Source organism: Fringilla coelebs (genome assembly GCF_963513975.1).
Source record: "Fringilla coelebs genome assembly, chromosome: 2".
NCBI lineage: Eukaryota > Metazoa > Chordata > Aves > Passeriformes > Fringillidae > Fringilla > Fringilla coelebs.
The window spans coordinates 111,814,617-111,829,668 of record NC_140029.1 but is presented as its reverse complement, the minus strand read 5'-3'; the positions used below and the strand labels follow the sequence as shown (position 1 = coordinate 111,829,668).

General features: G+C 48.5%; 1 protein-coding gene across 3 annotated transcripts in view; it reads left to right on the top strand.

Moving 5' to 3' along the window:
- Positions 1–15,052, top strand: part of BCL9 (BCL9 transcription coactivator) — a 57,774-nt gene that overhangs the window by 24,635 nt on the left and 18,087 nt on the right. The window contains exon 1 of one of the 3 annotated variants that reach the window (XM_084226594.1): positions 3,134–3,168. The exons of the other annotated variants lie outside the window; for them this stretch is intronic. The gene's annotated coding sequence lies outside the window, so the exon portion shown is untranslated. Of the gene's footprint in view, positions 1–3,133; positions 3,169–15,052 lie in introns of those variants that run through there. 3 annotated transcript variants of the gene reach the window in all.

Sequence of the window (15,052 nt, the reverse complement as noted above, 5' to 3'; positions counted from 1 at the left end):
AAAGAACCAGAGCTCCTGTGGCAACTTTCCTTAGGCTTGGGTTGCTCTAATGGAAGAGGGCCCTGCTTTTGAATAGACAGACTGATCTCCTGCCCTCGCTGCAGACAGGGAGTTGTGAGGAGAGCATACACAGTGTGGTGAGAGCTGTAATGCTTCCAAGATGTTCTTGGATTTGCCGGAGTGCTCTAAAGAGTCGGGACAGCTGGTTTCTCTGGGGTAGCTTTATGAGCTTGGCCAAGGGAGGGCAAGGCCCCAATACAGGGGGCTGCTCTCGAGGCTGGTGGGGACAGTCCCAACATCTGGGGCTCTGCTACCTGAAATCCCGACTTACAACCAGTTAGGATCGTTTTGGAGCCTGTTGTTGTCAGTTCCCATGGTAAAACCCTTCAAGGACAGCCTTGGGAATTCACTGCTGTGGCGGATTCCCAAAGGTGGTGGGTGAAGCAGCAACTTAACTCTTGAGAGTGAAGCAAAGCACCTTGATCGCTGCTCTCCGGAGCCCCAGAGAGAGGAAGGAAGAGACTTAAAGCCGTTGGAGGGGAGAGGCTTGGTGTGGTTATTTGAGACCGCTGCCTGCAGAGTTGCACAGTCATTTATAACTGTTTGAAATGTGGGGGGATGGGGTCGGGGGGATGGGAGGGGAGTCGGAGGAACCACAGCATCTGCAAACTAGTAGCATTTTGTGCTCGTTTTCCCTGGTCTGACTCCTAAAGGGACCAGGCAGCGACGTACTGGGTCGGAGGAGGGAGGAGAACAAAAAAGGCAGTTCGCTAACTCCTCGCATTTTATCACTGCTGTTCCATGTCTCAGGATCGAGGCACAGAGTAGGATTTTCAAAGGTACCTTTGGAAAACGGTAGTTGGGTGCCTGGCTTCCTTAGGCTCCTTAGAAAAATCCCAGCCTCTACTGCCCAGGGCAAACAACTTCCTTTTAAGCAAACCACGATGTTTTGTGGCAGCCCCCTGGTTCCTGGTGTCGGTGAGAGTGGGACTGGATCTTCTATGGGAAGCACTGTGAGGTACATTCTCTTCCTTGCACCGTGCTGGGCTGCCTGATGAAGGAAGTGTGTCCATCCTGTGTGAAGGACAGGAGGAATTGCAGGTGTTGCATTAAGAGACCTGTATCAAAGTAAAAATGGGCAAGGTTTAAACATCATGTAGAGGAGAGTGTGGAACTGATGGCAGCAAAGGTGGTGGTTGCAGTTTCACCGACACTTCAGCTGTAGAAGGTGCTGGTCGCGATCACTGGAAAGATGCAGGTGGGGCTGGCGTCAGCGGGTGGAAAAACTTGACAGAGACCAAAGATTTCCACCTTCGGGTCGTGGATCCTGGGAACTTGTAGCCCCAGGGACTTGTCTAGAAAAGGTGTCAGTGGGCTGGAAGTCTGTCCAGCGGGAAACGATTCGGGTCTCTGGTCTGCAAACCAGGAGGGACTGAAACCCCACTGTTGAGAAGTATGTCAGGAGGAGTATCTATCTGGGGTAAGAGGTGATAATTAGCAACTGTTGCAGGGCTCAGGAAGCTGTAAAGGGTTCTTTAACAGTGTTTGCAAGTGGGCAAGGACAAGGGGAGGAGAAGACAGGGACAAAAAGAGAAAAAGGGATTGAGGACTGAGCAAAGAGAGGAGGTGGTTTTATCTGCCAAGAGCAACGCCCAGCGTGAATGTTGCGCTAAAAGGGTCTTCTTCCAAAGACTTGAGTTACTTAAAAGTGGGAGTTGGACAAAGAATGGGTCGTTTGAGGATAAAGGGGGAGGGAGGACACTGCATTTCTGTTCACTGATGTTGTATTGGCTAAACAGGTTATTCAGGCAGCGCGGATAAGCAAAACTGATCCGCTGACTTTCTCTGTTCGGCTGCATCGGTGTGCTACCGGTGGCTTGGAAACCTCTTCCTTACAGCCACGAGATCGCCCATTTTAAGAACATTTTGTGGAGGTGAAGGAGAAGGATTAGTGGATGTTGAAAGCCGTCTTTTCACAGAGTAAGTCTCAGACTGAAAAGGGCGGGGGATTGCTACAAGTCTTCAAAACTCTTCACTGCCAGTTTGAAACCAAACTACATTGATGTCTAATCCCCCAAACACGGAGCATTTGTCCAGGATGGGGCCCTTGAGCATTTTTAGGAGTTGATAGGTTGTGTCTGTTTGCCATTACTGCCTGGTCCCTCCCTGTTCAGTTCCAAGCTGCTGCTTATCCTGGCGCTTTCTCTCCTCAGAAGAAAGCCCTCAGGTCGCTCGGCGGGTGGGCAGTCGGGGTGCTCAGGCCCCGGGGAGGAGGGACGCGCTTCTCCTCCACTAATTCCTCCCCCCGACCCCCCCGCTCTCATCCCGCGTTCCTCGGAAACGTGTGGAAGGAAGGGACATGTGCCAGCGGCCGGGGCCGCTACACGACGGTCCAGCGGCTCCCCCGGGCCATGCCATCGGGCGGGCGGCGATTCCCGGTGGCCGCTTCGGGTCCCCAGGGCGCGGGGAATCCCCCTCGCAAGGGGGGAGGCAGGGAGGCTGAGGCGGGGGTACCACGGCACCGGAGTGGGCTTGGGCCGGCCGGTGCCGAGAAGGGCGGGCAGGGCACCAGCTTGGGGCCGGGCGGCGCCATCCCGTATCCCGCATCCCGCGGCCCCTCAGGGGCCCCGCGCGCCGTTTCCGTTAAGGGGGTGCCGCCGTTGGGGGGGGCGCAGGGTGGGGGCGGGCCCCCGCGCGCGCCGCCTCAGGGGGAGCGCGAGGGCTCCTCCCCGGCCCCACCGGGGGCGCCTCCCCTGCGGTACCTGGCGGGCACCGGGAGCGCGGGGAGCGCCCTTCCCGCCGCCCGGGGAACCGAGGCACTGGGGGCGACTCTCGGCGCCCCACTCGGCGGAGGGGAGTTCGGGGTGGAGGGGGGGAGGGTGGCGGGGGAGGCGGCCCCTTTAAGAAGAGCCCCGGGCGCGCGGTCTCTTTAAAAGGGGATGAGGGGGCGTGGCCGCCGCGGGGCGGGGGACGGGCTATGTTAATAAAGGGGCGGGGCCGCGAGGCCGAGCGGAGCCTGTCTCTTTAAGAGCCCGGCTGGTACCACCGTGCGGAGAAGGGGGAAGGGCCGCAGTCCCCGCCCTCTGTCCGGGGAGAGGCGGGGCGGGGGGGGCCGGGCGAGACCACTGCGTGGCGCGGGGAGCGAGAGGCGGTCCCGCCGCCGGCGGAGTGAGTAGCGGACGGTACCATTGCCGGGGCGGGGCGCGCGCGACGGGCGGTACCATTCCTCTCTCCGCGGGTTGCGGGACGCGGCGGGAGGGGGGCGCGGGGGGGGTGGGGGGGAAAGAACCGGTGTGGGGAGAAGGCGGGGGGGGGGAGGGAGCGGGCGGGGGGAGCGGGCGCGAGGGGCTGCGCTGGGCGGTACCATGTGCGCGGGGAGCGGGGGGGGGAGGCGCCGGCGGACAATGGAGCCTGTGTGTGTGTGCGGGAGGGGGACGGAGTCGCCGCGCCGCCCCCGCCGGCCCCGGGCTGAGCGCGGTGAGTGCGGGGCGAGCACTGGGCACCGGCACCCGCACCGCCCGCCCCAAGTTCGGGAGTTGGGGGGGTCCCGGGGGCGCCCCAAAGGAGGAGGCTAGGGGAGCCCAGGGGTTGCATGGGGTGCCTGGGGGGCTGTGATCCACGGAGGGATGTGTGGGGAGCAGGGGGTGCTCTGGGAGCTGTGCCCCGTGGAGAGATGTGCAGGGAGCAGGGGATACCTGGGGGACCTGCTCCATGGAGGGATGTGTGGGGAGCACGGGATGCTCCGGGAGCCGTGCTCCGTGGAATGTGTGGGGAGCAGGGGATACATACCTGGGGGATGTGCTCCGTGGAGGGGTGTGTGGGGAGCAGGGGATGCTGCGGCAGCCGTGCTCCTTGAAGGGGTGTGTGGGGCATGGGGGATATTCTGGAAGCTGTGCTCCGTGGGGAGCAGGGGATGCCTGGAGGATGTGCTCCATGGAGGGACATGTTGGGAGCAGGGGATGCTGCGGGAGCTGTGCTCCTTGGAAGGAGGTGGGGGGCATAGGGAATACTCTGGGAGGTGTGCTCCTTGGGATGTGTGGGGTGCTTTGGGGTGCACCGGGGGCCCTGGAGGTTGTGCTGTGTGGAGCGGCACATGGAATGCTGTGCCTCGCGTTGTGGTGCAGGGGATGCCCCGGGGGCTGTGATATATGGAGGAATGTATGGGATGCCATAGGGGATGTGCTGGGAGGAGGCATGTGTGGGCTGTCCTGGGTCGCGGTGTGGTGCATGGGATGCTCCAAGAGGGATGTGTGGAGAGATGTGTGGGATGCTCGGTGGTGCGGGGGATGCGCTGGGGCTCTCTGCTGTGTGGAGAGGTGTGTGGGGTGCTCTGGGCTGTGCTCTGTGGGGGCTGCGGGCGCAGCACTGCGGTGATGTGCGCTGTCCCGAGGTGTGTGGGGCACTGGGGCTGTGCTCTGTGGGGGCTGTGGGTGCAGCACTGCGGTGATCTGTGCTGCCCCGAGGTGAGTGGAAGTGCCTTCGGGCCGTGCTGTGGAAGAGGACAGTGCTGGGTGGACTAGAGAGGTGGTTGTGAGATTCCAATCTCAGTGAGGGGCTGGGGTGTAGGATGGGAGGGGCTGCTGGATTGGGAGTGAAGACTGTCCTAGGAGAAAGAAGCTGGTGTAAAAGTGGGGTGGGAGCTCTGTGTGTGAACTCTGTGGTTGCTCTGTGGTTGGGCTGAATTGAGGGGCTGTGGCACAGGGATATAGGGAGTGGGATACACTCCCTACATGTAGTGTGTGGGACATTAGATCACATGGGACATGCTGTGAGGAAGGGATGGGGGGCTGTGGTGCAGGAATTACTGAGCTATGGGCGTCTGCAGGAAAAAATGTGGAGAGCTGGGTGAAGAAATGAGTATGAGGTTGGCTGGGGAGAGTGGGGAAGCATGTGAAGAGTTGTGACTTTAGTCATTGTAAGAAAGTGATATGGGAGTGGGATTGGGGTAGCACTGGGTGCCAGAATATGAGGTAGGAAGTGCTTTCAGCAGGAGGGAGGTGGTGCACATGGTCATGAGGGAAATTGTAGGGTTCCAGCACTGGGAAGCGGTGTAGATGGATCAGGGGAGCAGGAATCCAGGGAAGCTAAGCCTGTAGTATCAAACTAGTAGGTGGGATACTAAGTGTGGGAGGGGATCTTGTATATGGGGATTGTGGGGAAGAGCAATATCTGTCAAGGCAGGGGAAATGTGTTTATTTGGAAGGATTCCTACTAGGTAGAGGAGAGGCTCTGTGTCTGTATGCATGAGAGGGAGTCTGTGCTCTGGCTGGCTGCAAAGGGGAAAGAGAGACTAAATCTGAAGTTTCATGAGGTTAAGGGTTAGATGATGAGGAAAAAAAATGAATAGTAGAGACCCCAAATGCCTAGGGAAATGGTGGGACTGGTGGATGCATGCAGGCAGCGAGGCTCGACTTGTAGGATGAGAGAGAACCCTGTATTTCTGTGTTGTCCAGCTCCCTGTCCCCCGGTTCTCTGTGTGGCTGATGGGTCTGAAAAGGCCTCTGAAGATGGAATGTTTGGGATATGGAAGGTGGATTTTACTAAGGGAGGGCAGACAAAGTATGAGGAGACAGATGGGAAGATTCTGATGTGACAGTCAATTGTGGGTTGCTATTTGGGTGTAAAATATTAAGGTGGGATGATTACATGATTAGTGCTTTAATAGTAAACTACATGAGAAATCAGAAAATTGTCATGCAGCAAAGAAAGAATGAAATAAGTGTCAGATGGGAGCTGGTTGTGGAGTGATTCAAAGCCCACCGAGGTGAAAGGAGAGATGCTTTTATTCTTCAGATCCAGACCTAACATGGACTCTGAAGCTGGTCTGGAAATAACTATGAACCTCACTTTTGGGAGAGAAACATCAAGTCTTGAAGCCCTTACCTGGTAAAGTAACACCTTCTCCTGGGTCTGGGCAGAGAAGAAAGGGCTGTGCAAAGTCAAGTTTGTCTCCTTAAGCCTCCTTGTTGGTGACTGGATGATTTTGTGTCAAAACACAGTTGGAGGAAGCGGGGGAGACAGCTCTCTCTGTTTTTAGGGGTTCCAGTAACATTTTTATTTTCCTTGAGAGTATTTTGTCCTTGGTTTCTCTGTGAAAAGCCCACACAGACATTGGATGCTCTGAAGGATCCTTAAATGTATCAAGCTTTAAAAGCATGAGCAAAAAAAGTGATGCAGATTTTTTTTCTGTTTTGTTGGATTATTTGATCAGTGATTGCTCGAGATATTACAATAACAACCGTTGGAAAGCTAGGCCAGGCATTAGATGAAATCAAATGAAAGAATTAACATACTTAAACAGCTTTATTCCCACTTCTTTTTGTTTACCTCTCTCCTGCTTTCTCTGAGGTCTGTCATGGCCAGTCTCTGGCTGAAGTGGGGTGTTACAGGTGTGGAACCCGGGGCGCACACACAGAGTCGCTTTGTGTCCATCCCGCGGATGGACAGAGGGGCTGTGCTTGCAGGAGTGCACACGCCTGCATCTCATGGCACAGGGATCTGCTTTCTTGCCTGACCTACAGGGGTTGTTTTCCCGAGGTTTTATAGCCATTTTGGACAAGTTGGCATGATGGCTCTGTTACGCGGTGTGGATTTTTTTTCTTCTAACAGTGATCTCCAAAGAGATTATTTTTAATGAATGTGTCCTTTTTTTCTTACTCAGTGCATAAAAATGGCTCAAGGGCTCATATTCTTTCCCTGTCTCCCTTGCTGGCCTCTCCTCAAACAACAAAAGAAAGGCATCTTTCTTTTTTTGACTTGGAGTTAGCAACGATGTTAGTTTTGGGATTTTGGCATTTTCTCAGTGAGGCAAGTGTGGTTTTGTTTTGTTTTGTTTTTTTAATCTGGTTTTTTTTTTTTTTTTTTGGTCGGGATTTTATTGTGGAGAGGGGTCTGGGGATCTTGGGTCTCACTGCACTTGTGTGAACTCTTAACACCTTAATTGAAGGGGTGGAGATGCTGAATCACTAACAAAGACCTCCTTTATCCAAAATGTTAATCAATCATTGACGTTAAATAAGTGTGAACAAAACCAAGCAAAAAAACCCCCCACCCTAAACAAGTTTTTGTGTAAGTCCCCCTCCCATTCAGCTGCTCATCTTTGGTCAGGTTAACGTGATAAATTCTTTTGGGAATGTATTTTGCCTGTGCACTTGATTTTTGCAGTGTTTAGTAAAAGTTCTGTTTATGACTTCCCAGTGTAGTTTTCCCAATACAGATTATTTAGCTCCTAGATATCTAAAGAGGTTCTGGGAAAAATTGTGATTTGCTCTGGTGTGGGGGAGTAGCTGGACTATGATAATAATGTTGTGACCATCTTTTTGTACACTATTTTTTTCCCTTGTTTGTTTTGGGGAGTTATTTTGCTTTTCTCTCTTGTGATGAGTTACTTTGTTTATTGGTCAACACTATCTTCTAAGCTAGGCAGGACCTGAATTTTAATGTGAAAGAAAATAAATAGGTTTCTGGTCATACAACCAGAAACTTTGTAGATCTCTTCTGGATATTATGAATACAAAGGGTGTGGACTCTTTCTTCCCTGTGCTTTCCCCCTCCTTCCCCCCGCCCCCATCTTACATTTCATCTTTACAGTTCATGTGCTTGGATTGTTTTCAGTTAGGGTTAGTCCACAGCCAAACTGCATTTGTCACCAAATATCCAAATATAGAAACTGAGGCGACTGCAAGCCACAAGGCTAAAATATTCATATACTACAGCTTTTCTGAGCAGTTTATATGTTTGATGTGGATAAGAATGGAGTACCTTTGATCCATATTTCCCAGCTATTCAAAGGCTTGCTACTCTGCAGCACATTGACTTCCCATACCTATTTCTACATCTTTCTTCCTAGATGTTGTTTTTTCCTCTGAATTCTTGACATGCTGTGTCAATTCTCTTGCCTCACAAACTGTGACTATAGCTTAAGAATTTTGCTGGTCTTTTATAAATTCAATAGGAAAAAAACCCAACCCCAAACAGCAACAAAAAACTTTATCCTGTGAAGCAATTACACTTAAGTGAGTATTCAAACTAATTTTATCTGAAATGTGAGCTGTGCTACCTTGCAGGGCTTTTTCTCTTCTGCTTTGTATAAGTTTGTCAGAATTTCTTCATAGCAATGCAGGCAGCCTTCATAAAATCCTTCTAACTCGTTTGTGTGGCCTTGGACTTCACAGAAATCTCTGTGCCTCCCTAAGGTCTGTGGTCTGTTTACACAGATATGAAGTCCTTTAACCCAGCAAGTTTTGCTGTGGGCTTGGATTTCCTGCTTACAAGCTCTGCTGGAGTCCCTCTAGTCTTCCTGCTGGCAAAATAAAGGTGTTAACTCAGTTTTTCAGAGCAATTTGTGAATGGACAGAGATTTCATTGCCGAATTTTTGTTCAAGCACTGCTCTGCCTATTGAATTTAAAAGAACTTTCCCCTGTGTACCCTTACTTGTCTGTTAGGTTTTTTTTTTAACTGCTTTAAAAGTTTAATTGTTTGGAGCTTGACCTTCTTTGTAGTAGGCACTATACAAGTCCAGAAGAACAGGAACTTTATTCATAATTAGGAAGTCCAGATAATCTTGAAGAACTTGAACAAAGAAAATTGATCTGTTGGGAAATTTCTGAAGGGTTGCCTTTAAGAACATGCAGGCTCATACACACTGTTTAGCAACAATAGGTGACATTTAATGTGCTGAATCCAAGTGAACTGTTCCAGTGTTAACTTTTGATTTATAATTTTGAAGAAGCAGGGGTGTGCTTTATGACTGCACTCTTACCTGTGGGCCGAGCTGCCCTCTGTTCCTATTCCTGTGAGCTCTTCCTTCAGTGCTAGAGCTGGGTTTTGAGGAGTCCTTGGTGCTCATCTGTTTTGACTCTGCACCACCCCGCTGTGTGTGCTGGTGCTGCTGTTTTGGAGCAGCTGGATGCTGGAACAGATCAGGGAGCTGATCTGGATTAGAAATAGCCTGGCAAAGAAATGATGATACTTAGCCTGCATCAGTTTGCCAGACTGGTTTGCCGTTTGGTCACGGCACAGCAGACAGTGTGGTGCAGGGGTGGGAGTAAATATTGGTACCAGCAGTTCTCTAAGCTGGCAATGCTGCCAGAAGGAATGCTCATCTAACTATATCACTGAGAGTCTGCTAAACTTGCTGAATGTTTTTTACACCTGTTTGTTACAGCTTCCCTTGCCTGAGAACAGTTCCTCCAGCTTACCTTGTTCTTTTTGCCAAAATCATCTCTGAATATAATGCCAGGTATTGAAAGAGAAGCCCTCTTTAAGGAGCTTTAAGCAGGGCCAACGGAAGAGTGTGGTGGCTTTGCTATGGAAGAGTTTCTGCTGCCTCAAGACTTTCTGATGTTACAGAATGCATACTGTAAATTAACGATAGACTATTTAGTATGGTTGCAATTAAGCAGTGAAATTCATGCTGTGAGAATCTTGCTGAGGAGCAAGAATTCAACAAGAGTTAAAAAGCATCAGATGTCTTTAAGAATATGAAGAATATTCAATTATCGTAATCAGTGGCAGTAGAAATTTTGGAAAAGGTATTAAGCCTGTGGTCTGAGCCTTCTCTTTTTTATTCTGCTCTAGAAGTTGTGCTTCTATATTGGGAAAGGGAGGGATGGAATAACCTGTTGTGCCTGGGTTTGCTGTAGGGTTCTCACACCTCTCTGGGAACTTGATTGAGAACCAGTGTATGAGATGTGCCATAGACTTCTGGTTGGATCCTGGTGAACCATCCTGAAATCTGGTCTGAGTTACTAAACTGTGGCTATTGTGAAGTGAACTGCTGCCTCACAACTTTTTACATTTTCTTTATTCCTACTTCTGTGTGTTGTTCTTACATATTCTTTTGCAGAGTTAAATCTGAGCACTCTGGTTTTGATCTACTTTGACAACACTAATTGAATTTATTTTAAATACTGTTATGAAATTGCAGTTAACTATATCTGAAGAATGTTACCTCTTTAGAGAGATCCCTTTTTTTCAGACAGACTTAAAAGCAGAAGTGGGATTTTCCTTGTTTGGCCTCCAAGAAGATGCTTGTGGAGTAGGGAAGGGAGATTAACAGTGGAGCTATAAGGTGATTGGCCTGTTTGTTTTTTAAAGCCTAGGCAAAATCAATGAAATCCTTTCAAAGGAAGGAAAAAGTGCCTTTTACCATTGACATGATTTCTTTCAACAAAGAAAGATGGAGCAATGTCCTCTGAGATTTCACTGAAAATTGGGTGCTGTAGTCTTGAAAACAGTGCTGGTTTTACGTGCTCCTTAGTGGTACAGTTGATGACATAAAGAGTGGATGATATGCACAATAATTTAGCTGCATATGGAATCAAGGGAGAGCTTTCTGTTTTCTGTATTGAGTTCAGAGCAGTTGTTCTTCAGGCACAGATAGCCACACAGCTGCCTGTTCAGCTCCTGGCACTGGCAATTACTCTGAGCTGGGTGTCTTGTTTTCATGGCTGTTCGGCCTCTAAAGAAAGCAGTGCTGGTGTGTTTTTCCTCCTTGGCTTTCTGGTGAGGCTCTGTCTGCATAGTAGCAGAGCAAGAGAGCTTTAAATCACTGACCCACCTTGTCACTGATGGTCTCCGTGTGCCTGTGGTTGTCCTCTGTGCCTTCTGAACAAAGGCTGCAGATATCTGTTTTACCTTATCAGCGGGGTGGCTGGGGCCCATGGGCTCTTTTAAAGTCAGGGTTGCTTGGATTTGGTAGCAAACTTGGGAACAGAGCTCGGCTCTTAACGTGCCTGTGATTTATCTACTTGACCACGTTACTTACGCTCTACAAATTGCTTTAAGTCTGTGAGTCTGCCTGTGTATGTTGTGTCAAGCTATCTCTGCCACCTTTGCAGTGTGTACAGAGTTGTGAAGACCTGAACAAAAATTCTGGTTTAGTGGTTCGCTGCTAAAAACACTGGGTAAGATCAAGCAGTGCAGACCATTTTTCAGGTTGCTCAGAGCTCTGCTTTCTGCATTTTACTAAGCTGACTTCTTCAGGTGTCTTGATATCACTGTGCCAGTGCCCGTGAAAGGGGAATGTTCTATCTATGTACCAATCTGGATTTGTTTGAGGATCGATTAGAAATGTATTTGCAGTGTATATAAAACCAAGTTGTAGCCTGTTGAGGTGAGCAGCCACAGCTTCAACAGGGACAGCTGGTACAAGGAACAGTTGAGGCAGTCCTGTGTATGGAGAAACTCTTTTCAGAACTTCTGATGGTGGAATGGAAGTTTTCCACCACATTTTATATGTATGTATGAGAAAAAAAAAGTAAAAAAACTTCAGGTCAAAATGATTTGACAGCTCGTTAGCAAGAAAACACTTTCTTCTGCCCCTTGAAAATAATATTTTTATATATATATATATGCATATATGCATATATACAAAAAAAATTAACCTTCTTGTGGTTAGGGGATAGAAGGTTGAAATTGTCAGGCAAATAGCCACCATCCAGCAGAAATGCTTCTGAATGCTTTAGTGAAAGGCAGCTTTGATTTGACAGTTATGAGGCTTTGAAAATAGCGCTGTGTTTATACAGCACAGTAAATACTTTGAAGTGCGTTAGGCTGTGCTGTACATGCGTGGCTAACTAGAGGAATATTAAATGCCTACATCTTGTGTTGAGTGAGGGAGGATCCTGCAGCAATTGGAATTGCATACTCCTCGTACTTTTATAAGATCATGTCAAAGCAGTAGATTTGATAATAGACCTGATTATACAATTGCTTAATTTCTTGTCAAAATAACATTTTTACATGCAGTGTTCTGAGATCTTTGAGGTGACCTCATGTTATTTATCAAATGTCAGTTTTTCATCCCAGCAGCTTTGATATAATCGTGTAGCATCGTGGAGTACTGTGTACATGCAGTTTTTGCTTGCTGGAGTTCTTTGAAGTGCCTTACTCCTTAGAAGAGTCATTGCTGTGTGGAAGATCCTGCATTTAGTAACTGGGAAGCCAGTATGGAATCACTGCACTGTGTCACTGAGGGTCGTGCTGCCTCCCACATGCCTAATGTGGGCCTAAAAGCAAAGGAATGAGAGGTTCAGCGCACCAGGGACAAGCAACCCTGGCACACATTTTACCCATCAGTAAGCTGCAGGGGATGTAGTAACTCTTCAGCTCTGCTCCCATGGGAATGCTGGGTTTGTGGTGTTGACCTCCCCAGGTGCCTGAGAGCAGCAGGAGGGCTCATGCAAAGGAGCAGAGCGGAGGGATGGCTGGTGGTGACAGTCCTGAACGAAAACTGGTCTGGCAGGCACTGCTGGGAGGTAGTGATGCTCAGGGGGGCCTTGGAAAAGTGCTCATTTGGGAGGAGAGAGAGCAGAGAGCTGTAAAGGTGAAGGTTAACATGAAGGAAGGTGTATGGCTCGCCCCCAGCAAATCCGACTGGTGTCGTGTGTCATGTCCCCTTGCAGCAGAGTGGGGAATTACTGCTTGCTGTAGCACTGGGTTTTTCTCAGAGGAGCTCTGTCCTGTACTGACCCATCCCAGCCCCACTTAGCTTATGAAAACTGACAAGATTGCAGCCCAAGGAGTTATGCCTGAGGATTGCTTCTTATCTTTCATTCTGGAAGCCTGTTGAAGGGATGCCGAAAGGGAAGGAAAAAGCACTTGGGTTTTTTCTGTGCTGAACTGATTAGTGACTTGTTTCTCCCAAGCCTTTTGTTTAAGCAGTGTGGTGTTAATGCTTGTAGAAGAGCAAACTGCTGTCTCCTTATCCAGTATTTCAGCATATTTTCCCCCAGCCCCTTTCAACAGATTAGTTTCTAGAGAATGGCCTGCTGGCAAGCCTGACACAGGTGTCTTTTACCTGTAGTTGTTCATGCTGATGTCCCTATTTAAATTTTTCAAAAAATAAACCCAGTATTATAAAGTAAGAGGAAGGAGATTGCCTGTGGCTTCTCCTAACTCCTGAAAAGTAAATGAAGTTTTGACAGAAGCCAAAGCTATGAAAGAAGGACATAGAGAACTCTCATTACCCACTGGACTCCTGCATGCAATGCCGACTGATGCTAAGGCTATTAACTGCTAACATGACATGGAAAGCTGCAGAAGCCTGTCACATATTAGGGAAATACTGTTAAAATGTTTCTTGAAAAATCGCTTATTGCTTGAGCTTTTGATCTTTATCGGTGTTTACAATAGCTGGGAGTCCATGGCAGCCCGGCTGCTGCTCAGGTAAGTGACGCTCCATGTAGGGAGCTCCAAACTCCACTTGTAAAGTACATAGACTGCTCCCAGCACTGCTAACAGAGGTGGAGCTGAAGTGATGTTGGCAGCTGCGCTGGAGTGCGCCTGGGCTGAGCTGAGGTCAGTGCGATGTCGTGACAGGGAGCGCGACGGCGTCCCCGACGCCCCGGCCGACCCGCACCTGCCAGTGCCACTGCTGCTGCTGTAGCTGAAATGGCAGGAACACTGAGGGGAAGTGTTCATAATGTTCCTGTACAGAAGCAGATAGCTGTAGCTTAGGCTCTGAGGGTTTTTTTAAAGAATTTTTCTTTTGGCTTTTTCCCCAGACTGATTTCTGGAACTGTGTCAGAATCTGCCAAGAGCTTGTTCCAGTCCCAAGTGAACCAAGTAGTTCAAGTGTTTTTTACATAATAGCAGATGGGAAATTGAAAAGCTCTCAGTGTTTGTCTGTGTACACCTTGAATTTGATCACCAGCGTCCATAAGTGTCTGTCTCCTCCACTACTTTGGAGAAAGAGTTGTACAGAGTCAGAAGCTGTCTAGGACAGCCATGCATCCCCACTGAATTATGCACTGAAGTGTTGTTAAATACATTAAAAATAAAGTTTAATGGGCATACAGTTGTCTGTTTGACAAGAAGTGTTAGTGTTATTCACAAGTTTGAAAGTTACACTTTTGAGAGTAGCAGGCAACATGTCTGTTGCAAAAGACTGTTTTAGAATGATTTTTTTAAAGTACCTAAAAAGAGTGATTACTTATGCAGCCTTTATATCATGGCTACTGTTGGTTATCCATGTACTTATCAGAAGGAAGAGAATAGTTGCTAGAGATACCAGTTTCTCAGAAAAGGGGATAGTGACATGAGAAACTCATAAAACACTTAATTCTCTGAGCCTTTGAGTTTGTATTGTGCTTTGTCAGTGATTGTCTTCACTGCACATTTTAAGGATGTAGAGCAAAAGGCTGGATTTTCTGTGGCCTTTGTTGTTTTGAATGGACTTCAGGAGATTTGTTCTTTGGGAAGGGTCCCCATCTGTGATGATAGGGGCTGGGAGGAAGCATGGGAGGAAGGGTGTCTGTACTGTCTTATTTGAGAGGTGTGGATGGGCAGGCAAAGGTAGGCTCAGCAGAGCTGCATTGTGTGACCACACTGTACTGCATTTGCATGGGCCTGATTAAATATTCTTACAGTTTCTGGGAGGCTTGTCCTGTGGTCCTAAATTCTTATATTTAATGAAACAACTCAAGGGAACTTCTCTCCATGTAATGGCATAGAATCTTGCATGCCCTTTGCATGTTGGTGTCTGTTGGTTTTCAAGGTGCTAATTTTAGGTGAATCTGTCTTTGCTCAGCCCCTTTCTCTGTGCTTCAGGGCTTGATCTAGTTGTTGGCAATAACCTACTCATTTAGAGTTCAACAGAGATGCTTACACACCACCACAGGAGAAAGTATTTTCCCTGTGGAGGTTGCAATGCTGCCTGGTGGAGATTGTGTAGCCCCCACATTCGTGTCACCTAAACTTATTTTGCTACAAGTTCTTGATTATTCTGTTTATGGAGAGTAATTTCTGGTATAAAACTGTGAACACAGAGATAATCCTGTGCAGACTTTGGAATAGCAGTGATTTCTCTGATGTGGTAAGATGGAATTCTCTGGGAGACTGTGAGAACTTTGTGCATAATTTTTAATTGTTATGACATGAACATAGGAAAGTCCATACTGTTTCAGGGTAACTTAGGACCATCTAGAAACTGATGACTGGCTGTGAGTTGCTATCTAATCACCTTAGATGGACAACTTATCTCTACCTACCCTTAGGTATCCAAGTTACTATCTGAAGGTACCTGATGTATTTTCTGCCCTTGCTTAC